Source organism: Lactuca serriola, chromosome 6 (assembly GCF_051521515.1).
Source record: "Lactuca serriola cultivar US96UC23 chromosome 6, Lser_US96UC23_V15, whole genome shotgun sequence".
Taxonomy (NCBI): Eukaryota; Viridiplantae; Streptophyta; class Magnoliopsida; order Asterales; family Asteraceae; genus Lactuca; species Lactuca serriola.
Window position 1 is genome coordinate 47664445 of NC_136413.1, and position 25438 is coordinate 47689882.

Sequence of the window (25438 nt, forward strand, 5' to 3'; positions counted from 1 at the left end):
CATAACTATTTTGGTATGTACTTGACCCGATGGTGCATGGTCCTTTTGGGTTGCCTTCAGGAAAGCAACTTGATAGGATGAATTATGGAGAGAAAGGATTAAATATGATTTATTAATATATTATGAGAATAATATATTAAAGGAGAAATCATATTGTTTAATTAATATTTGTCAATAATTAATTGGTAATTAGTTTTGTGACTAAAAGAGATTAATTAAACTTAAGGGACTGGAATTGTAATTATAAGATAATTGCAATTTGGGCCATGGATTGCCTTTTATTATAAGGTGGACGAATTCCATGGGGGAAGCCCATATGAAATCATCCAAGGCCTTAAGAAAACGGCTCCATGGGTTGCTTAGGGCTTAAGCATCCAAATTAGGGTGTCCTTGTTAGATAACCCTAATTGCCTCCTATATAAAAGATCCCTTATGACCAAAACGAGGAAAAAACTTCTCTAGGGTTTGTAGACGGTTTTGGGCAGCCTCCATCCTCTCTCCTCTTCATCCTCTTGCTTATGGTGTTTGTGAACCATTAGAGGAGTGACAATTGTGACTCTAAGCTTTCTAAAGTCAATACAAGGAGATTTGGGATTGTTATTGCTACATAACAATCAAGGTAATATCTTAAACCCATTCTTATGTTAATATGATTACTTGTATGCTAGAATTAGGGTTTATAGTCTTGGATAACTTGCATGTACAATAGAGAAACCTAGATCCAAGCATTAGGGTTTGTATGAGCACATAGGATGTTCGTAGGACCAAAACCCATCAGTGGTATCAGAGCCTTGATTGGTTTCTATTGTATTGATGCCTTGTGTGTTTATTCAAGTTGCAAAATCGATTTTTGGGCTCCCTGGCTGATGAACTCGACGAGTTCGAGCGTCAGATGGAGCTATTTTTGGGATTTCTTGTTGTTTATCTTTGAGATACTTGCGTTTATCATATTAGATCAATATAAATCCGATTTTATGATATATATTAGTATTTTCTTGATCTAATTGAAGATATTTATCAATTAATAAAATATTTGTTTCGTTATGTGATAATTGATTAATTATTTTGATTAAATTGGTAAATTGTTTTGCAAGAAATCATTAAATAAATCAAATATGGATAATTATGTGATTAAATGTTAATTTAGATTATTTGTTATTTGATCCGTGTGTTATGAAATGTTTCATATTTTCCCCCTTAGGTTTTATAGTTTAAATTTGAACCCAAAAGTTTTGTTGTTTTGAAATTTAAATAGTTGAAACCCTAATGTTTTGAAAAGGTTTCAAAACTTGCCCTCAAGTTTTGGAATTTAAATTTTGGATTAATAGTTTAATTTTGATGTATATTTAAATTCTAAACCCTAATGTTTTGAAATGTTTCAAAACTTGCCCTCAAGTTTTGGAATTTTAAATTTGATTAAAGGTTTAATTTAGGAATGTTAAATTCTAAAACCCTAGTATTGTTTTGAAAAAGATTCAAATCACACCCTTATGGTTTTATTAATTAATTAAGGTGTATAATTAAAAGAGGTTTAATAAATCCATAAAAGTTTAGATTTACAATTTAATTGAATTAAAAGTATAATTATTAAATTAGACCACCTAGTATTTTAAAAGTATAAAATACACCCTATACTATATATAACATTAAAAGTCTAACATTATATATATGTATGAATAAAAGTCAGTCTTACCGTTAGTAGGCCTCATTCATGAAACTGGTCTATAAGGGGTGTTTAAGGAAGTTGCCTATAAAATGGCGATTGAATGGGTATCCACTCTTACCCACCGCACTCTTGACTAGTGGAGGGTCGTTAGCCGAACGGGTAGGATAGGACGAAACCTTCCATTATAAGTATAATGAATTATTAAAGTAACTAAATGTTTACATAAAATTCCCAATCTTAGTTACTTAGGCAAAAGTGAATTGATGCAATTCCATGAAATTACACTTTGTGCCCTTGCGAAGACGTTAGTGGAGCGTGTGTGGTTTACCGGCACACTAAGTGATTCTAAGCAAAGGTAGAAAAGGGTGACTCAATGTTTGTCATATTTCGGTGGAGCGTGTGTGGTTTACCGGCACATCGAATAGGTGACTGTAACATGTGAGGGCACCATGTAAGTTTGCATGGTTATTCACACCCGCTTTGTGATCCTCGGCATCCCAGTCACAAACTAGAGGGGCATATCGAGATTTAAACATGCCATTGAAAGTTCAATGAATCTCAAAGGATCTAGGAATTTTCATAGATTTAAAACTTAAATTTCTTTTTCGTTTTTCATGGTGGCAATTAGTGAATCGTCATTCACTTACCTTCAAATGTTCTGCGATTTGGGTTACGGCATCCCTCTCCCGAGTTGTGGAATATTGTGTTGGGTCCTAGCCTTAGTATCTCATTTGGGTGATTTACTAAGGACTCAATCAATCAACTAACTTGAATTCGTTTTCTCCCGTTTTGTAGATGTCAAGGTATGACAACTATGGTCTTCTCAAATCCCGTGGAACAAGCATTCCACACGAAGATGATATTCCACGATTCGATCGAGGAACAAGAGATCATGCTTCACTTCCTCCACCTCCTCCAATTATTCTCCCTAACCCACAAGTTCAAAGGCTTGAAAAGTTCAAGATCACTCAAGCCCTTTTGGCAAGTAAACATAAAGAAGGAAAGTCGGTGTGTGCACACGTCCTAGGGATGAAGTCACACATTGATAGGTTAAGAATGTTGGGATCCGTTGTCTGTGAGGAAATGGATGTTGATTGGGTTCTTCAGTCACTTCCTAACTCATATAGTGAGTTCGTAAGAGAGTACTATATGGTAAACCGCGATGTGACCCTACGGATATGGAAAATGGCAATGAAAAACATGCTATGATCAAAAAGTTTGATCATAAGAGAAAGGCAATGTCTGAAGTAGTTCCATGTGCTGTTCCAAAAGAGTCAATTTGTTTTTATTGCCAAGAGAAGGGGCATTGGAGACGAAGTTGCCCTATTTACCTAAGAGATCTAAGAGATGGGAGAGTCAAAACGTATGGCTCTGTTTTAGGTAAAATCCATTAACTAACTCTTTTAAGCTTCTATTCTAGATTCTTAATACATAATTTGATAAGATTACAATTGATGTTTTGTAGGATCGAAGAAAAGAAAGGAAACTTAAGGGAAGAAGTGAACAAAATCTAACCATGAAGGAATGGATTTCGATCGCATTTCTCGAAGATTAGATTCTTGAGCTACTACTTAGAGTTAGAATTAGATTGCTAAGAAAGATGTATTAGCATAGTTTTACAATGAATTGCATTGTAAGGACAAATTTTTCCGCAATAAAATAAATTTTGATTTTATATTATTTATTTATCCTTGCAATGGCATATATGAAAAACTGATGTTTGATTATTAGCAATAATGGATTTGGTTCTTATTATGTTATTTATGGAAAGTCAAGAGTTTACCAAATAGGGAGAGTTTCTCATCGCCCAAGTTTCAATTGGACAGAAACTTGGAATCATGCAACTTAGTTGCACGATGAATGAGAAATTTCATATTTGGAAATTAGACTAATTCATTGACAAAGTGTCAAGTGATGGACTAGGAGATCGAGCACACAAAGTTGCGTGTTGATCAAGTCCACCATAAGAGTAACAATGATATTCGTCATGATTTACTAAAGGTTTAGTAAATATGATTATACTTACAAGATTAAGTGTAATTATGAATTGATTGAAAAAGTTTAAATCAATAGCAAAACGAATAAGAAGAATCATGTAGGCAGAAAGATAAAAGTTTCTCCATTCTAAGAAGAAGGGAGAGTAGCTTTTATGCTATATGATAGGTCTTAATGATTAAGAACCATATCTCAATTGATCCTCTAAGTGAGTCTTAGTACAATTGTATTTCTAAGAAGAGGAATCAAGAATTGAAGAAATGGTTAAATCAAGAAGTCAATCATGCTTCATTCCAAAAACAAGTCTTAGAGTTAAGATTGTGACATTGAGTGGAAAAGTATTAAGAAGGTTTATAACATTCATCAAATGTGGAAAGTTGTGATGTCTTGGATAAGACAAATACCAACTAGGACCAATTTATGAAGAGTTTTGATAAAAGCTACACTAACTCTTGAATATTTGTTTGTCAAGAAATGTTTTGACAAGAGAATCTTATATGTCAAGGAGTCAGTGGGAGTCTTATTGGTCTTGAAAGGTTTCAAGAACAAATCAAATAGAACTTATCGATCATCACTAGCACACGAGTTGAGGTTTACAACATATCGTGTTGACATTATTTTGTTTCTGTGCCGTTCCAATTGAGTTAATTATGCATGTGAGTCCTATAAGTTCTCATTTGAATGCATAAAAGGCAAGGACCTTGATCAATGGAAAGTACATTGATAAGAAAAGGTGAGCTACTTAACTACTTGGAAGACATGGTGGGCAGCTGTGCTACCATAAGGCAAGAAATCGAGATCAAGAAAGTTCGATCCATATGAGTTTGAATTTGTCGTAAACTTTGGTTTTGACAAATTCACATGGATAGGAACAAATACACCGTTTAAATCTAAGTGTCATAAGATTTCCTCCTTCATTAAAATGATTGTGAGGAAATTCTTTCACTAAGAAAGATTTTAAGAAGATAGTGATTGTAAAATTGCATTCTCGAATTCGATTATGGTTACGGTATCCCTTTCCATAATTTGAATTGTGAGGTTTGGCAATTGTTTACACACACATATGAACTATCTAAGGCAAAGGTGTATAAGTTTAAGTGGCCTTGATAAAAGATTATCAAAGCATTAAGTATTAGAAACATGTACTTAAGAAATTCAATAGGTATTGTTTTTCTGAAAGTTAAGATGTTTATGAATACATGTCGAAGCTAGTGGGAGCATAAGTGTTATGTTTATAATAATCATCATGATAGTGGGAGCATAAAAGTTATGATTGTATGATTATTAAGGCACGTATTGCAAGTTGGCAATATTAATTATAGAAAACAAGAGTTATACCTTGCAAAGTCGTAAGGGTTGTAAAGTTGTTTTGCTATAATTAAGGGAGAGAATATTATGCTTCATTTCGAATCTAAAGGATTAGGTTGAGAAGTGTTAATAAATTTAGTCAAGGGTACATAATGTGTTCTTAAAATTTCGATTATGATTACGGCATTCCTCTTCATAATTCGAATTTTGAGAACATAGCAAATAAAACATTATGCGTCGTGTCCCATACGCTTCGGGTATAGGATCGATTGCAAATGCTTTAATGTTTGACCATTCTAAAATTTTCCAAATGTCGAGCGCATTTAGAGGGAAAAGGGACTAGAATTGGTTTTGACTAAAATAATTAAACAACTATCAAAGGACAATCCAAAGTTTGACGAGGATTGGTCGCTTGTGAGTAGTTGGAAGCATGGTATTGGGTGGACCATATCGACATTATTATAAATATAAAAGATTCTATTAAGAATGAGTTGTCATATGGAAATTATGGAAATGTTTCCATATTGGATGGACCATATCGACATCATTACGAATAGATAAGATTCTATTAAGAATGAGTTGTCATATGGAAAATATGGAAGCGTGTCCATATTGGGAATTGAATATTGAAAAATCTATGTCTAGATTAGAAACTTTTATGCAAAAGGATGTTCAAAGGAATGTACTTTGAGTAAGAGACATCATATCTAAGGAATTGTCTTGTAGCAATCTCCGATAGAGAACTTTGTAATATCATTGGCAATAGTCTTTGTGACGTTGGTGCAGTGACATTACAAAAGGATCATTGCATAAAGTGTTAGAATCTAGCATATTCTATAAGTAGCAAGAATTTGATATTCTTTCACTTATGGAAAAAGGATTTGGAGTTGTGAAATGAGAATGATTGGAAATGTGCTCAATTTGGTCTATTTCACAAAGTAAGAACCATAGGTAAACATTGTGTGCATGCTAGGAGCATGGGACAAGTGTAATAATTCAAGTAAGAAGTTGATTACCTGAAACGACAAATAATGAGTAATCGATATGGTGATAAATAAAAGGAGTTTTATTTATACTCAAAGGTTTGAGGCCATATGGGATTAGTATTATTCTTGTGTTTCACATTTGCATGTTTTAACTTCCAGAATAATTGAATTTATTAAGAATAATCGAATTATTCGAACGGGCCACAGTCGTTCATATGTTGGAAGTAGATATGAATGAAAACTGTCGTGAATTGGTTTGTGGATTGTCTAAAAGAGTATTAGACATAAGCAAATGTTTGCTGCAACGTTCAAGAGTGCTTATGAATATAATTTGAGCATTGGATTAAACCCACGCTCACTTGGATCACTCCATGAATTGTATCACGAGTGATTGGTGAGACGATAACATCTTATATTCTTGAAACCGAGATGTGTGAGTTGTATCTTGCAAATCGGTTGCACATTGATAATATGTAAACGCACTAGTAACTTGGTGTTATAAAACATATTGTTGTGTGTGAGTTGGTGAGTAAGTGCAAGCAAGCATTGTATCAAAGTTTATCCGTTCCTTTTATCCAAAGTAGGATAAAAGTGATATCTTTGGGCCCCTCGATGATTTTGTGATGACAAACGTAAATGCTCGGCCGGGCTAGGGCTAATTTGATTTGTTTAATTAGTCAGTTGTCATAAATCGGGAATCAAGATATTGTACAAAGAGAATGATTTGAAATCATATCTCATATGATATCTAGAATGGAGGAATATATGATCCCTTATCTAAAGGACACGTGTATCTGATAGGATCAGAGTTGACAACGGCTTTGGAAAGCTACGATTGCAGATCTGGATCTGAAGTCATACGCATAATAGTTATTAGACTTATCCAAGTGGGAGACTGTTGGATTAGTGTCTAAGTCCATAACTATTTTGGTATGTACTTGACCTGATGGTGCATGGTCCTTTTGGGTTGCCTTCACCAAAGCAACATGATAGGATGAATTATGGAGAGAAAGGATTAAATATGATTTATTAATATATTATGAGAATAATATATTAAAGGAGAAATCATATTGTTTAATTAATATTTGTCAATAATTAATTGGTAATTAGTTTTGTGACTAAAAGAGATTAATTAAACTTAAGGGACTAGAATTGTAATTATAAGATAATTGCAATTTGGGCCATGGATTGCCTTTTATTATAAGGTGGATGAATTCTACGGGGGAAGCCCATATGAAATCGTCCAAGGCCTTAAGAAAAGGGCTCCATGGGTTGCTTAGGGCTTAAGCATCCAAATTAGGGTTTCCTTGTTAGATAACCCTAATTGCCTCCTATATAAAGAGATCCCTTATGACGAAAACAAGGACAAGACTTCTCTAGGGTTTGTAGACGGTTTTGGGCAGCCTCCATCCTCTCTCGTCTTCATCCTCTTGTTTATGGTGTTTGTGAACCATTAGAGGAGTGACAATTGTGACTCTAAGCTTTCTAAAGTCAATACAAGGAGATTTGGGATTGTTATTGCTACATAACAATCAAGGTAATATCTTAAACCCATTCTTATGTTAATATGATTACTTGTATGCTATAATTAGGGTTATAGTCTTGGATAACTTGCATGTACAATAGAGAAACCTAGATCCAAGCATTAGGGTTTGTATGAGCACATAGGATGTTCTTAGGACCAAAACCCATCATTGATACCTTCAAAATGATGCTAATATGAAGTAGAATCAGATCCACAAGCTTCTCCTTGCACCACATTCCTTTGACTTCAAGGTCTCTTCACAAAATCCACCTTCCAAGCTTCTTAACAAAAAAAATGGAGAGTAGATGCGATTAGGATTTTCTGAGCTCAAGGGGGACGGTAAGGGAGGCAGAGGGAGGATAATGAACCATTAAATAAGGTGTAAAACCCTGGAAATTAAATAGGCTAATGACCCATTAAATAGGCTAATGATCCATTACAATAGTGGACAAATCTTGATAATGCTTTTGAATTCCAGCCTCCGGCTCCCATATCTACTCGGATCCCCTCCGATCCTGTCACTTATACCTTTACCAAAGGTATTGCCTTGCTACGAAAAACCTGTATCTTTTGTTCCAAGATGGCCACTGGCCTCTTGACGTAGTTCAAGCGCCCATCGTCTTGAAGATCACCCAATGATGCCATGGTATCCTTGCCCGACACACAATTTCGCAACTTCAAGACATGGGAAGTGCTATGAGTCTGACTGAGCCCATCCTGGAGACCCAGTCGATATGTTGCCTTGCCATCCTTGGCAAAACTCGAAATGGCCTGATATATCAGGAACCCAAATTCCCTTCTTCCGGAAGCGGATCATGTTGGATAAGGTGTCTAAGTCCATAACTATTTCTGGTATATACTTAACCCGACCCGGCATGGTCCATTTGGGTTGCATGGCATCATGCATTTAGATAGACTAAATGAGACAAATAACACTTGTGGTTTATTAATATATTATAAGTTCCAATATATTAATAGTATTATTTAATTAGTATTGATCAAGAATTAATTTGGATTTAATTAAGTGATCAACAGATAACTAATTAAATATATGGGTTGATTATGTAAATCATCTATAACTTGTATAGTGGACTAAAAGGCTCCATGGATTATCAAGTTGGGTTAAACCCATAGGATTCTCCATGGATGCTCCATGGGAGTTACAAACCCATGGATCATCAAAATGAAGAGTCATGTCACATTAGGGTTTACATGGTGTAACACTAGATGTGACACACTGTATAAGCCACATGTTCTCTACCAAAATCGGCTACACATTAAGTTACAAGAGGGCTAGGCCGATTTTTACAAGTGTTTGCATTCTCTCAAAGTCATTCCAAAGCATTTGGTGTTGTGTGAAGCATTAGAGGCATCACACTTGGGGTGCTAGGCTCTCAAGGTTTTTCAAGGAATCAAATCAACTACAAGGTATGTAATTTTAGCCATCTTTTAGATTAAAAGTTCCCCATGTATGCTAGATAGGATTATGAACCTTGGAAATCATATTTTGCATGTATTTTAGACAAACATAGATCCAAGGTTTTCTAGGGTTGCATGTACACTTAGGGATGTTAGAATGCTCATAACATAACAGTGGTATCAGAGCCTAGGCTTGTTTGTTAATACTTGATGCAAAATAGTGTTAAAAATTTGAATTTTGAGCTCTCTGCACAGGGGACTCGACGAGTCCACGGGGAGGACTCAACGAGTCCAAGTGAAAATGCATCCAACTCGGCGAGTCCGTACGTGCACTCGACGAGTTGGCCAGGCAGAGTGCAGAATTTTGATTTTTGCTGCTGGAAATGGACTAGAAACATTACCCTAAACTGTTTTGATGTTGTAAAACTTGTTTTAGAAGGTGTAACGGTTGTTCTAATCCATTTACAATGGCTAATATCAATTTTTCATGATACTACGTGTTCATATGTTCTTGAAACTTTGATATGAATATTCATGTTCTTATGAGTTTTTGATAGATCATAGGAATTACTTGTTTAAATGTTATTGATGATCTTTATCTGTTTTAATGGAGTCCATAACTTATCCTCAAGTTATGGATAACCAAAAGTCTCTTTGTATTAATTGCCATTAAAAGAACACATAAGTTCTAAAATGAAGAGTCTTCATTTTAATAACTCAAGTTATGAATGTGAAAGGTTTTGTAAAGTTACAAAACATGCCCTCAAGTTTTGGAACATGTAAAGTCACTTTATAAACTTTAGTTCCAACCCCTAGATTTTTAAAAGTTAAAAATCAACCCTTATACTTTATAATATTATAAGTTAATTATATATATATATATATATATATATATATATATATATATATATATATATATATATATATATATATATATATATAAGAGCAAGTCGTCTTACCATTAGTAGGCCTCATTCACGAAGTCGGTCTATAAGGGGGGTATAAGGTTGCTGCCTATAAAATGACAGCTTAATGGGTGTCCATTCTCACCCACCGCTTCCTTGATCGGTGGAGGGTCGTTAGCTGAGCGGGTAGGACAAGGACTTATAAATTCTCATTAAAAAGTATGATGAATATTATAAAGTAACTAAATGTTTTATTAAATTCCCAATCTAAGTTACTTTAGGAAAATGTGAATAAGGTGCTAATCCATGAAATTACACTTTACACTTTGATTAAGTCATTAGTGGAGCGTGTGTGGTTAACCAGAACACTAACCTGGACTTAACAAGGTAGGTAAAGGGTGACTTAAAGTTTATCATAGTATCGGTGGAGCGCATGTTGTTAACCGGCACATCGATTGAGTGATAAACATTAAGGGTACCAAGTGATTTGCATGGTTACTTCACACCTCGTTTTGTGATCCTCGGTATCCCAGTCACAAAACTTAGAGGGCACACTCGAGATTGAAACATGCCTTTGAAAAGTTCATTGAATATCAAAAGAATCTAGGAATTTCTAAGGACCAATTAAAAACCTAGTAGTTTATATTTTGTTTTTTTGGTGGAAATTGGTGAATGGTCATTCACCTACCTTTCATATATTTTATAGCTTAGATTACGGCGTACCTCTTCTATGTTATAATGTGATTGGATCCTAGCCTTAATATGACATTTGGGTGTTTTATTAAGGACTCTCTTTATATCTAAACTAAACTTGTTCTCTTTTTTTTCAGATGTCTTCCAACAACACTGCTTCTAGCTCAAACCCTACTGGCTCCTTCTCCCTCATGAACCTATGTGGGAGGGTCATCTTCGATGGTTCCAACTTTATGGATTGGATCCGGAACATCAGGATGGTGACTCGTTACGAGGACAAGGAATATGTCGTCGAGAAGGAGCTAAGGGAGATCAATGAGTCCACTGCTACTCCCCAGGAGATCGCTGACTTCCGGACTCATGAAATAGATGCCACCAATGTGGCATGCATCATGATGTCCACCATGACAGCTGAACTCCATAAGTCCTATGAGGAATACTACCCTTTTGAGATGTACCAAGATATGATGGAAAAATACCATCAGAGTGCTCGTCAAGAGCGGTATGAAATAATCTCCTCCATGATAACAACCAGGATGAAGGACGGAGAATCCGTCACGGCCCACATGCATAAAATGCAAAAGTATGTGGATCATTTGCTGAAGCTTAATGTGAACTTCCCCGAGAAGCTTGCAATAGATATCACTTTGCACTCCTTACCCTCGTGTTATGATTAATTCCGCATGACATACCACATGAATAAGGAAGAAGTCACACTCAGCAAACTTCAGGGACTCCTAAAGACTGCAGAAATAGGTCTTAAAGGTAATTCGGTTGTTAACACTCCTACTCCTACTCTAAACTCCGCCCCTGTCTTGGAAATGGGGAAAGGTAGAGGGAAGAAGAGGAAGAGCTCTTCGAAGGGTACCAAGGCTAGGACCCTTGATGGCTCTTCTTCAAGTGGAACCAAGAAAGGTTTCATCACTCCTTCTTTTTACCCAAAAGAGGCTGAATGCTTCTATTGTCATGAAAAGTCGCACTGGAAGCGGAACTGCCCAAAGTACTAGCAAGATGTGAAGGATGGGAAAGTCAAACCCAACCATGCAGGTATTTACACTATTCTATCTAATAACTCACCCTATTCTAACTCTTGGGTCCTTGATACCAGTTGTGGTATTCATATATGTTCTGATTTGCAGGGACTATGAAGAAGTGAGAATGTGGAGCATGGAAAGATAAACTTGATAATGGGGAATAGGAAAGCTTCACGTGTCACCATGATTGGAGTTTATTCTTTGTTTCTAAGTAGTGGGTTTACTTTAGATTTGACTAAATGTTGTTATTCTCCAGAAATGGCAAGAAATATTATTTCCTCTCATGCTTTGTACAAACAAGGGTTTACCTTTTCTTTTGATAATGAAATTTGTGGAATAAATGCTTTCTTTAATAATGTTCTTTATTTTAAGTATTACCTTGTGATGATGTGTATGAAGTTGTATCTGTTGTAGATAATCTAGGAAATAATGTGTTGTATATTGATTCTTCTGATAATAATAACTTGCATAAAGCATCATTGTGGCATTGTCGTCTTGGACATGTGAGCAAGAAACGCATAGGCCAACTCCAAAAGGATGGAGTCTTGGAGCCATTTGACCTAAAGTCTGATGATAGTTGTGAATCATGCTTACTTGGAAAAATGACAAAGTCACCCTTCACTGGTTCTTGTGCTAGGGGTGAAGGTTTGTTGGATCTAGTACACACGAATGTGTGTGGACCCTTCAAATCTGCCACAAGGGATGCTAATCGTTATTATTTGACTTTTACTGATGATTATAGTAGATATGGATATGTCTACTTAATCAAGCATAAGTCAGAGACTTTTGATAGGTTTAAGGAGTTTAAAAAGGAAGTCGAGAATCAATTAGGCAGGAACATTAAGATGCTTCGATCCGATCGTGGTGGTGAGTATCTTAGTACTGAGTTCCTCGACTATCTAAGGGAATGTGGGATTGTCTCACAATTGACACCTCCCAGGACACCATAGTTGAATGGTGTGGCTGAGAGGCGTAATCGAACCTTTTTGGATATGGTTCATTCCATGATGAGTCGAGCTTCGCTACCAATCTCATTTTGGGGGTATGTCTTAGAGACTGCCGCCCATATCCTTAATCTGCTCCATACAAAGAAAGTTTCCAAAACTCCTCATGAGATGTTGACTGGTAAAGTTCCCAATCTAGACCACATCAAGATTTAGGGTTGCGGGGCTTTCCTGAGACGTGAGACTCATGATAAGCTCGAACCTCGAAGTGAGAGGTGTATTTTCTTCGGCTAGCCATAGAAATCCTTTGGTTACCTCTTCTACAGACCTAGTGACAATGTGGTCTTTGTAGCAAGGAGGGGTGTCTTTCGAGAGAGAGAGAGAGAGAGAGAGAGAGAGAGAGAGAGAGAGAGTTCATAAGCCAAGGAAACAGTGGGTGGAAAATTGACCTTGAAGAAATTCAAGAGTCAAGTGGTGAAGGAACTTCAAACCCTACACTCAACCTGAGGAGGAAACTCCTATTGAGCCAATTGTCAAGTCTGTACCTTTGAGGCGTTCCACAAGTGTTAGGAATGCCCCTGTGCATTATTATTGTTTCCATATTACTGCGGAAGGTGAGACACTTATCAGTGATGAGACATTGGTAAGTCTAGATGAACCTAACTGTTACGCGGAAGCCATGGCAGGCCCTAAGTCTACCAAATGGAAAGAGGCAATGGACAGCGAAATACAGTCCATGTATGACAATCAAGTTTAGAACATGGTTGACAATGTACCAGTTCGTAAGACAGTTGGGTGCAAGTGCATCTTCAAGAAGAAGACCGACATGGATGGTAATGTACACAGATATAAGGCGCGACTGGTTGCAAAGGGCTTTTCTCAAACTCCGAGAGTTGACTATGATGAGACCTTTTCACCAGTTGCAAAGATTAAGTCCATTAGGGTTCTGTTAGCGATAGCTGCATTTCATGATTATGAAATATGGAAAACGGATGGCAAAACCGCCTTCCTTAATGGAAGTTTGGCTGAAGATGTTTACATGAGTTAGCCAAAGGGTTTTGTCAATACAAAATACCCTAATAGAGTGTGTAAGCTCGAGAAATCCATTTATCGATTGAAACAGGCACCTCAGAGATGGAATCTTTGCTTTGATGAGAAAGTCAAAGAATTTGGCTTTTCGAGGAGTGAAGATGAATCTTGTGTCTATGTCAAGGCTAGTGGGAGTATAGTCAGGCTTTTGGTACTGTATGTGGATGACATACTACTCTTTGGAAATGACATCCCAACCCTGCAGGAAGTGAAGTCCTGGCTTGGGAAGTGTTTTTCTATGAAAGACCTAGGAGAGGCTATCTATATTCTAGGGATAAGGATTATGAGAGACTGGAGTAAAAGACTAATTGGACTTAGTCAAAGTACTTACTTGGAGAAGGTGATGAAGAGATTCAGAATGTAGGACTCCAAGAAAGGGGAGTTACCCATCCAGAGTAACGCCAGACTAAGTAAAACTCAGAGCCCGAGTACTGAGGCCGAGATAGCAGAAATGAGTCGAGTACCTTATGCTTCTGCAGTAGGTTCGATCATGTATGCTATGACCTGCACTCGACCTGATGTAGCCTTTGATTTGAGCATGGTTAACAGATATCAGGGGAACCCTGGCAAGGCACACTGGACTGCGGTAAAGAATATCCTCAAGTACCTACGGAGGACTAAGGACTGGGTCCTTACACTCAGTGGGAGTGATGACTTGAGAATTGTAGGGTATAGCGATGCTAGCTTTCAGACTGATAGGGATAATTTCCGCTCTCAGTCAGGCTGGGTCTTTACCTTAAACAGAGGAGTAACTACTTAGAAGAGTTCCAAGCAAGAGACAGTGGCTGATTCAACTTGCGAATCAGAGTATATAGCAGCAAGGGAGGCAATATTTCTGAAGAACTTCATTGGAGACCGTGGAGTTGTACCAGCTATAAAGGAGCCAATGGAAATTTTATGTGATAGTGAAAGTGCAGTTTCCTTAGCCAAGGAACCAAGGGATCATGGGAGATCCAGACACATCGACAGAAAATACCATTTCATCAGACATCGAATAGAGGAAGGACTCCTCATGGTAAAGAGGGTATCATCGGATGAGAACCCAGCTGATCCCCTCACGAAGGGACTGAATCGGGTTAAGCATCTCCAGCATGCTTGGAGCATAGGTCTGAAGGATGATATTAGTTTTAGTAGTTAGATAATTTTGAAATTTGTAAAGTGTAATTGACAGTTGATGATGAATAAAAGTTGTGTTTATTTATGACTAAAGTATTGCTATCTCCTGTCAATCGTTTACTATATTTCTTTTGCATGTTTTGACTTCCAGAATAATTATGTTTGGTATATCATATTATTCGAATCTCCACAGTTGTTCATATGTTGGAAGTAGGTATGAATGAAGACTGTCATGAGTTAGTTACAGAGGTCTAAGTTGTTGGACATGGCTTCAACACTCATGAGTGCTCATAAGTTCTGAGAATTGGACTCAACCCACGCTCACTGGTATCACTTCATGTAATTTATCTCGAGTGATCGTGAGATGGTATTATCATATAAGTCTTCCAACCTAGAGATATGACTTGTTGCCTATGAGTTGGTTATGCATTGATTGTACGAAACTGCATTGGTAACTCGATGTTATAAAACGTACTTTTGTGTGTGATTCAACAAGTAGTAGAATAAGCATATGAGTCAAAGTTTATCTGTTCCTTCTTGGATTAAAAGCGATATATGTGCCCCTCGATGATTTTGTTTTAACCTATGTACCGGGCCCGGTTAGAACCGAGTTGATGTGTTCAATTTAGTTCTATGTCAAACAAATCGGAAATCGGGAAACAAACTGCTGCACAATAAGTAAGACATTGTTCCATGTATTTTTTCGGTTGATATCTAGAACAGAGGATTATATGATCACTTATTTTAAATGGCACATCATCATCTTCTCAGTTCCGAGAGACCTTGAAAGAGCTACGATTGATGATCGGTTCCTAAAGTCATACTTATAGATATAGTTATTAGGCTTATCCAAGTGGGAGACTGGTGGATAAGGTGTCTAAGTCCATAACTATTTCTGGTATGTACTTGACCCGCCCGGCATGGTCCATTTGGGTTGCATGGCATCATGCATTTGGATAGACTAAATGAGAGAAATAACACTTGTGGTTTATTAATATATTATAAGTTCTAATATATTAATAGTATTATTTAATTAGTATTGATCAAAAATTAATTTAGAATTAATTAAGTGATCAAAAGATAACTAATTAAATATATGGGTTGATTATGTAAATCATCCATAACTTGTATAGTGGACTAAAAGGCTCCAAGGATTATCAAGTTGGGTTAAACCCATAGGATGCTCCATGGGATTTACAAACCCATAGGTCATGGAAATGAAGAGTCATGTCACATTAGGGTTTACATGGTGTAACCCTAGATGTGACACACTATATAAGTAATATGTTCTCTACCAAAATCGACTACACACTAAGTTACAAGAGGGCTAGGCCGATTTTTACAAGTGTTTGCATTCTCTCAAAGTTATTCCAAAGCATTTGGTATTGTGTGAAGAATTTGAGGCATCACACTTGGGGTGCTAGGCTCTCAAGGTTTTTCAAGGAATCAAATCAACTACAAGGTATGTAGTTCTAGCCATCTTTTAGATTAAAAGTTCCCCATGTATGCTAGATAGGATTATGAACCTTGGAAATCATATTTTGCATGTATTTTAGACAAACATAGATCCAAGGTTTTCTAGGGTTGCATGTACACTTAGGGATGTTAGAATGCTCATAAACTAATAGATCACACCCTGAAAACCTGGACTCCTTGCCAAAACACAATCATGGATCATACGCAGCTGTCGATAATTCTCTGCTGGATAATAGATTATATATTCTTTCAAAGGAAACTCATTCATTGACCAGATTTTCAGGGATAACAATGGCAACGGGAGGGAAACTGGGAGAAGAACCTGTTTTGTGCTGATAGGACAATACTTCCTTCAGTTCCCAAATCTGCATATAGTAACAGTCAACTGCTAACGCATGACCACAAACACTTATGATTGGCCCGATCAGCCTCGAGCTGGAATATCAATATGTCAAATCCAATCAACCACCAAATTGAAATTTTTAGGGTTTGTAGGCCTACCGCCTCAACCCTACCACTCTGCCTGGCCTCCGTAGCCATGACTTACCGTCGACCCTCACCGGGTATCTTGGCCTACTGTCGCAACCCTACTGCTCCTCTTAAGTCTCCGTGCCTATGACTTACACTCGGCCCGTACCTGGTATCTTGGCCTACTGCATAGAGCAGGACCGCCTTAACTCTCCAAACACATTATGTTGCCATAGATATTCAGAGAAAGATCTAACCCGGTTCTCAGAACCTGAAATACAAGGGCGCTCTAACCCAACAACCCTCGACTTCCCGTTGATGACATTATACATTTCGCCTGCAACTCGCAATTCACCCAACAAACTAAAAGGTTCTCCCATTTACCTCACTTGCCTCTAAAGTGCATTCCTAAACAGATACACTTGCAATCCCCAACGCAAGTTTCCACTATAAGCCATTATGGAATGGCCGTCCATGAATCCACCCCAAGTTTCTAACTGAAACTACCACAAATCATGCAAAAAAGATCCTCAAATAGATAGATAGTGAACTTTTCACAATCCAAATCCATATGATACACCAAAACCTTAGTACACTCTTTACCATGCCACTACCAATCTCCAGAGCGACGAAAGAAGATGGTTAACCAAGAACTTCCACATTACATCTGATCCATAACAACAACTTGCGGCATGTAGGACTACAGGGTAACATTCCCCGGATTCATTCTGATATCTGAGTGATACTCCCCTCAGTCCTTACTGCTTCCTTTACCTAACCATTAGATTTAGGGATCGCCAGGCCCCCATCAACACGTCAATCCTGAGAACACCACATGTAGAAGGAATGAATCTTTATGATCATTAAGCCCACAACCTATGACTAGAACGCTTCTGATAACCTATCGACGCTTCGTATTCTCGTCAGTGGCCCAATCCTTCGGGCATGAAGGTGCCCACCTTCCGACGCTTACCAAAAGGCCTAATCAACGTTCCTCACATCGCCAAACAAGCATTGCAATACTGAAAATCTACCACGTATGATTCCCTCTTGGAACAAGTTGCTACTCAAGAGTTTCCAAGTTCTCCTACATGACCACCGATAGTCCCTAAGGGCACTCTATCAATGATAACCCATAAGCTTGGAACGTACAATTCCACAAGTTATTATCATAAAGCAGTATGGTCAATACCAGAACATACATCTAACAAAATACATACAAAGTCTTCAGCATGACTGGATCGCCTCACCGGGCCTTCAGCCTATCTGGAACACTCTCATAACCTTCAGCATGTCTGGACCGCCTCTCCGGACCATTCTTCGGGCCTTCGGCCTGACTGGTACGCCTCGTGGGCCTTCAGTCTATCCAGGCCGCCCTAGCTCTATTGAGTAATACCTTGAACCCATCCTGGTTCCCTGTTCATGCACAACCATCTTTCCTCCACTCGGGGTTCGAACTCTTGACACAATCCACAAACTATATTCCTGACCTAACCATACACCTGAGTCGAACCAAGCCCCAGTTCTACCTTGAACACCTACATATACATTCAAAAAAATAACCTAAATGCGTGTACTTAGGGAAACCCTAGACCTCATGTTGATCGTCCACCCTCTTTGGAAACCGTTATCCAGACAACAAGAGGCAAAACTCTCAATGGTTGATGCTCCATATGAGAATTCCCAATTCTCCCCCATTTAGGACACTAACCACCACTTACTGGCGGCAAAACCAAAACATGAATTAACCGCCCCAACCAGGTATTACCATACTTAACCATGTAATGATTACCCTAGAATGAATAACCTATGAAGAACAATCCTCTCGGCACGGAGCAATGGATCTCAAGAGAAACCTGAATCCCAACTGAATACTTCTGCATCTCCAAATTACAACTACTGAACTTGGAATGGTGATTCTCTGTCCTAACTTCTCATCCTCAAATGTATCCCTGGATCCTAACCATCTACAACCCTTCGCTACTAAAATTCCCTTAACCTTCCTATGTCCTAACGTCTTATGCAAAAGTAAAATGAATGTTCATAATATAATCATATGCAGTAAGATAAGAGGTAGAAACATACTAGTAACCACATCTGGTGCTGTCCTGGCCCCTTTGGCTGCAAGTTGGAAGGCGCGTCCCCGAGCCTTCGGAGGCTCTGCTCTACCCTGACCCCTGTTAGTAATCTTCAATGTAGCCGGAACTAGAGCCTGCGCCGGCCTGGCAGCAAGCTGTGGACAGTTGGTCTTCACGTGACCAACCTGATGGAAGTGGTAGAAAATCCTCATATCCTGAACCGGCGCCAGCTGTCTGCAATCCCTTGCAAAGTGCCTCTCTTTGCCGCATTTGTGACACGCACTATCAGATCTACAAACCCCGAGTGACCCTTCCCGCACTTGCCAACAGTGCGGCCATGCTGGCCTCCTCACCTAGAGTCAGCGGTCTTAGACCGCTTTGGCGCCAGCTTTGACTGCGCCAGGGCCTGCCTCTGCTCTTGTAACTATAACTCTATCTCCAGCTCATGTCGCCTAGTGACCTCCTGTAACTCCAACATTGTATCACAATGCTAGGTAGCAACAAACTGACGGATGTTAGTCTTCAGCATGCTCAGATAACGTGTCATCGGAGCCTGCTCAGAAGCAAACTCCAGGCAAAACATCTCCCTCTCAGTGAACATACGGGTGATCTCCATCACCGTCTCAACATCCTGTCTCAACTCCAAGAACTCCTGAGCTAACCACTCCCATTATACCCGTGAAATGTAGCGAGTGCGGAACATTTCCCTGAACTACTCCCAAGTAACCGCATTCGACCCCATCATCAACCTCCACCAGTCCTTTGCCTTGGACCTCAGCAAGTTCAGGGCACATCTGACCTTCTGGTCAACAGGACATTAGCATGAGAAGAAACACCCCTCCACATCAGATAGCCACCTCATGGCTATAATTGGGTCCTGAATCCCCTCAAAAGTCGGGGGCTTCATGTTATCGAAGTCCCGGTACTGAAAATCTCGATTGGCTCATCCCCTTTCCGTTGTTACAACTGCTATAGCTTTTGTGGCATTCGTCTCAACAATGGCTGCATAGCGCTCATCGAAGTACTCACCCATGGCGGTATTAATAGACAGAAACATCTCCGACAACTGTGCCCGGAACATCGTAGCAACCTCATCGTGAAGGATCTCTCGAATCCTGGCATCCAGCTTATCCAAACTCATCTGACCAACGACCTCGGGCACTGTCGGTCCCTCCTGACCGCCATCTCCTGATCCTAATCCGGATCCGGTCACAAATCGTCTAGTAACCACCATGCTGGAAATATACCAAGAATATATCAAACATCCCATATAATAATCCGGGAACCAACTCCCAACAAAACCCTAAGGGTTGTGACTTCCTTGCTACGCGTATGGGTCCTGTGCTTTCAGTAGTATGGGCCCATATTACCTTCGACACCTACCCATATTTGTCTAAAGTATCATCACAATGCCCTAACAATATACATAAGCATGGTGAGCGCTCAATCTTCCCTCCTATAGGAATGCTAAATATCTCATAACTGGTCTACCGACCTTGCACAACCAACCGATGAAACTTCTACCAACCCTACAACACTCGTGTATGCTAGCCATACATAATGCTGGACCCTATAGACTTTCAAATACCTAATCCTACCCTAAGCCCTTTATCATACAAGAATAGGAAATATGGCCAAACCAAACATTCTCAAGCTATATGATCTTAATTATGTATAGCTGTGATGCATACACTAAGCAACTATAGTAATGATGTAAATTTCATGTAAGGAAAAACCCTACGCTATCAAGCATCATATAATCAGGTAATTCTATCATGCAATCCCTAAAGATCCCTATCCTAGTACTATCATGCTGTTCTAACGTATCACATAATCAAATAATCTGTAAGGTATTTTGGGGTCTACTTATTGGCTCCGGCTGATCGTACACTTGCATCCTCCTTTAGTATTTTGAAAACCATTTGAAAATCATTTTAAAATCTTGTCCTTAGTTTGAGACTGGAGACACACGAGTGTTTTCTCCAATTCACTCAAACCAAGGCTCTGAAACCAACTTGTAACACCCATAAAAATCATGCCAAATTTAAACTTTTAAATCATTCAAAAACCAATAATTATTAGAAATTGTTTTCAAAATAGTTTAATGTCAGAGTATCCGAGAATCAAATCATGAAAACATAAGGAGGTATACGATCACGCCTTCGCCTTCCCGCGATCTTTAGGAGTACCTGAAACAAAATCAACAACTGTAAGCCCAAAGCTTAGTGAATTGCCCCCTAAATACCAACGCCATACAATCATAATCATATCATATAAACAAACAACATGCATAATGAGCCATTAGCCTGACTGGACTGTCTCGCAGGGCCATCAGTCTATCTGGACCACTCTCCGAGCCTTCGGCACGTCTAGACCGCCTCTCAGGGCCTTCAGCCTATCCGGACCGATCGTTGGGCCTTCGGCCTGACTAGTATGCCCTCTCGGGTCTGTAGTCTATCCCATCCGCCCATGGTATGTTGTCCTTGAACACAAAGCAGGTTCACCTCAACCCAACCACCACATCAAACAATCATGTGCCCATAAATATCATATGATAGCATATATAACAGTCAAACTGATCTAACAAATCACTAATCATAGCAACATCCTATAACCAGGATACAAACTTAACTGGTCACTTACAAAAAATTATCCTATATAGCTCCAACTCAAACACCTACATCCACCAATGATCCACTTCCATAAATTCCCAAATTACTAAAATACACCAAAAGTCAAATTGGTTAACCCTTGGTTAAAGTCAAAGTCAACAGTCAAGGTCAACAGTCCATGTTGACCCAACTCGTCGAGCGTAGCCCACTGACTCGTCGAGTTCTTCCAGAACTCGAGAAATTGTGAAAACCCTAGTTGAGTCGCCGAGTTTCCAGGCAACTCGTCGAGTCCATGCGATGTCTAAATGTCGGGAAAAACCCTAACCAACTCGTCGAGCCTTCTCACTGACTCGCTGAGTCCATGCAGAACCAATACATGCAATCTTCATCCGACTCATCGAGTTGGCCATGCAACTCGCCAAGTCCCTTCAGTCCATTTCTCATTCAGACGTTTTTAAGCTACCCCAAAGCTCCAGATTGCATATCTAACCTCGTATGGCATGGTTTCCACATAAAGTTGCAAACTTTACGTACATGCAAGGTCCTAAATGCCAAAACCAAGCTAAGGGGGGAGGTTTAAGCCAAATAGAAGGGCCAAAGCTTGCCAAATTCGATAACTTTATGACCCTAAACCTATGCATGAAGAGATCTAGCTAGGGAGAAGTCAAGGTAACTACTTGTTACCTTTAAAATGATGTTAAGATGAAGTAGAATCAGATCCACAAGTTTCTCCTTGCACCACGTTCCTTTGACTTCAAGGTCTGTTCACAAAATCCACTTTCGAAGCTTCTTAACAAACAAAAATGGAGAGTAGATGCGATTAGGGTTTTCTGAGCTCAAGGGGGACAGTAAGGGAGGCAGAGGGAGGGTAATGACCCATTAAGTAGGGTGTAAAGCCCTGGAAATTAGGGTTTCATTTTCCAGCTCCTATTCGTCGAGTTGGGGTCTACCAACTTGTCGAGTAGACCTCATAAATCACGCAGCCTGACTAATCTCTACACGACGAGTTGGATCCTCCAACTCATCGAGTAGGCTTCCTTAATTGCGTGAAAATCCCTAAAATCTCTTTCCTAGAAATCAGGATGTTACAAGATCTATTTTTCTCTCTCTAAAAACTATCTCAGATCCATTTTCTCTCTCTTCGAGTTCTATTTCTGGTTGGAGATATCATGAACTCTTTAGTTTCAAATTTGTTATCTTCGATTAAAGAACTAGGAATGAAAGTTACAGATCTGGAATTTAGACTTTCAAATACATATCGTTGGTATCTTATTTATGGTCCAATAAAAAAATTCTCAAAGTGCCTTTGATTTGTATAATCTCTTAGTAGATGGAGAGATGAATAAAGATTCATATTTGAAAAATATAGAAAAACAAATTATAAATTTTTTGGATGAAAATGAGCTTGTGTTGGAACAATTTCGTATTATCAAAACTCATCTGGAACGAGAAAAAGAAGAACAATTGGAGAAAGAAAGAAAAAGAAAAGAAGATGTTGTTCAAAATCAAAAGAATGTTCTTGGTGTTCTTGGTGTTCTTGGTGAAGTTCATAATATTTCTGAAGAAAAGATGACTCCAGATGTTATTTTTGAGGGGGAGTCAAGTAGCTCAAGTTTTTCAGAAGTGTTACATTCGGAATTTGGTATTTCTAAAGATGAATCTCAAATAAATTCTTCTGAAATCGTGAAAGTGAAGAAATTTTGTTCTATTGGAACCCAAACATATGATTTTTCTTGTTATGATGATATTTTTGAAGGAATGATTCCTTACAGAAAGCCAATAATTCAAGATGTTCGGATTTACCAAACTCCAAAAGTTTATGTACCAAAGGCTTGTGATGTTCAGATTCTAAAATCTAATGAACATGTTCAGATCTGAAAATCATCTTTGAAGCCTCATAATCTGAAGAAGGAGAAGAAGAAGAAGAAAGTTTGGATGCACAAGGTACAAGTCCCTCAAGCTTGTGAAAAAGTGTAGAAAGTTGAAGTCTAACATGTTCAAAGAAACTTCAGTTCTTATTTTTTTCTTCAAATAAATATGTTAGAAGTTGAAGGAAAAAGAAAAGAGTATTTGATTGGTTTAATAAAATTTTTGGAAATTTTTGTTTTCCATAAAAAAAACGGGTATTATTTTCAGAAGATATCGATTTTCTGCAAATAAATGGGTGTGTAAGAAACCAACTTCAATCTTGAATCTTAAATGGGTACCAGAAGTTTCATAAAACTTTTGTCCTTTATAAAAAAAAAGGGTCAAAATCTGGTGAAAATTCAGTCAAAGATATGAAATCTTCTTGAATAAATCAATTTTATTTATTTTTAATGGTTGGATATGACAAAAAGCTGAAAAAGTTGGAGAAAAGTTACTTTTTCTTCAAAAAGAGGGTTGCCATTTGACACATTTCAACAAAAGGGGTGCAAGTTATTAGTGCACCGGAATTATTGATAAATAGGGGCTACTTTCGGAACTTGGATGAAATACAGGGTCAGATTCAGAATTTATTGAATCTTTGGTCATATACTTTAATCTTTAAGGGTTATTTTTGGAAATGTAAAGTCACGATAGTTTGCATCTTCTCCATCGACATTTTGTGTTCGGAATTGAAAGTCAATCTCACAATCGAACTCGATCTTCGGAGTTCAAAGCCTCAAAATTGTAATCAGACTCGTATTCAAAATCGATCTCCGAATCGCTCCGAGCGCTCGGTGTCGTTCGGAGTTCTGGGGTCGGAGTTTATGCATTCGGAGTTTACTGTTGATCGGAACCGATAATCAAATCCGAAACTGTCATATTCTAAATTCGCAATGACGTTTTATACGCGGAAGTTGCAACCTATTCGGAATCGCAAATCATATACTTCCGGATTTAACAGGTTATCGAATTGACGAAACTCTCAATTCGAAATCGGCAGTACAAATCTCATTCCGATGTTACTCGACATCAAAATCAGAAATTAAATTCGGAAGTTGCAACAGGAAAGTTTTGGATTCGCAAATCAAGTACCTCGCATCGGAAGTTCATTCATCGAGTTGCCAATATGATTTTGACTTTTAAAAGTCAATGAACGGGTTTTTCAGCGTTCTAATGAAGAAGATGAGTTATACTTTCTAAATCAGCCCCTCGTCTTTTAGAATTTTATTGTTTCTACTCCAGATTCCTAATTCCTTCACAATTTTATGGGTTTTTACCACATTTACCCCTTCTTTCCAAAATATTTTTATTTTTTATCCTTTTTCTTTGGTCTTATTCTTTTTAAATCCTTGTAAATAATTGCTACTTATTCCATTGTTTTTGTCAAATATTTAAAATTCAAAAAATACAAAATTAACTTTTTTTGTTATTTTTCTGGTTTAAATTTTTGAGAATTGCATTTATTAAAAAATGATTTATTTCATCACATCTGACCGGTTTTGAGGATCTATTTTGGCAAATTCGCTCTTTATGACAGTGCAGGTTATATGCAAACTTACTTTATGAGATAGCGAAGATTATTGATGATTCTTCTTAACTTTCCAGATTCTTTACATGATATTTGTTGAAGATTCAAGGGGGAGTGATGATTATTCAAGGGGGAGTTCGTATTTGGAAGATAATATTTGTTTCTCTCGCTTTGAAGACCCCATGTGCTGATGAGTCTCACTATGTGGGGGGAGAAATGCCAAGAAGATAGAAAATCGTGATCTTCATCAGTTTCAACATCTAAGGGGAGATTGTTGAGTATTTAAGATATTAAACTCATTTGGCATCTTTGGCTATTTAGGGAAGCCTTTATTAGGGTTTTATATTTTTCGTAAATATTTTTTGTTCCCTATAAATAATCATTAGGTTAGTTTTTTATGTAAGCTTTTTCCTGATTAGGGTTTTCTTTGTACGTTCAGATCCATATCAATATACACAAAACCTTTATCAGATTACTTGCATATTATGGTGATTAATTCTTGATTCTTCTTGATATTCCGCATTCGTCATCTCGGATTTATTCCTATCAACGTGTCAATGAACGCTTGCGTTTACGAGTGACAATAGGGTTAGATGAAGTCCCGACATTAACACGAGTAGGAAAAGGAAGAAGGGGCGAGGCATCAACGGGTGGATGGGGAGCACCCAAGAGTTACTCGACAAAGAAT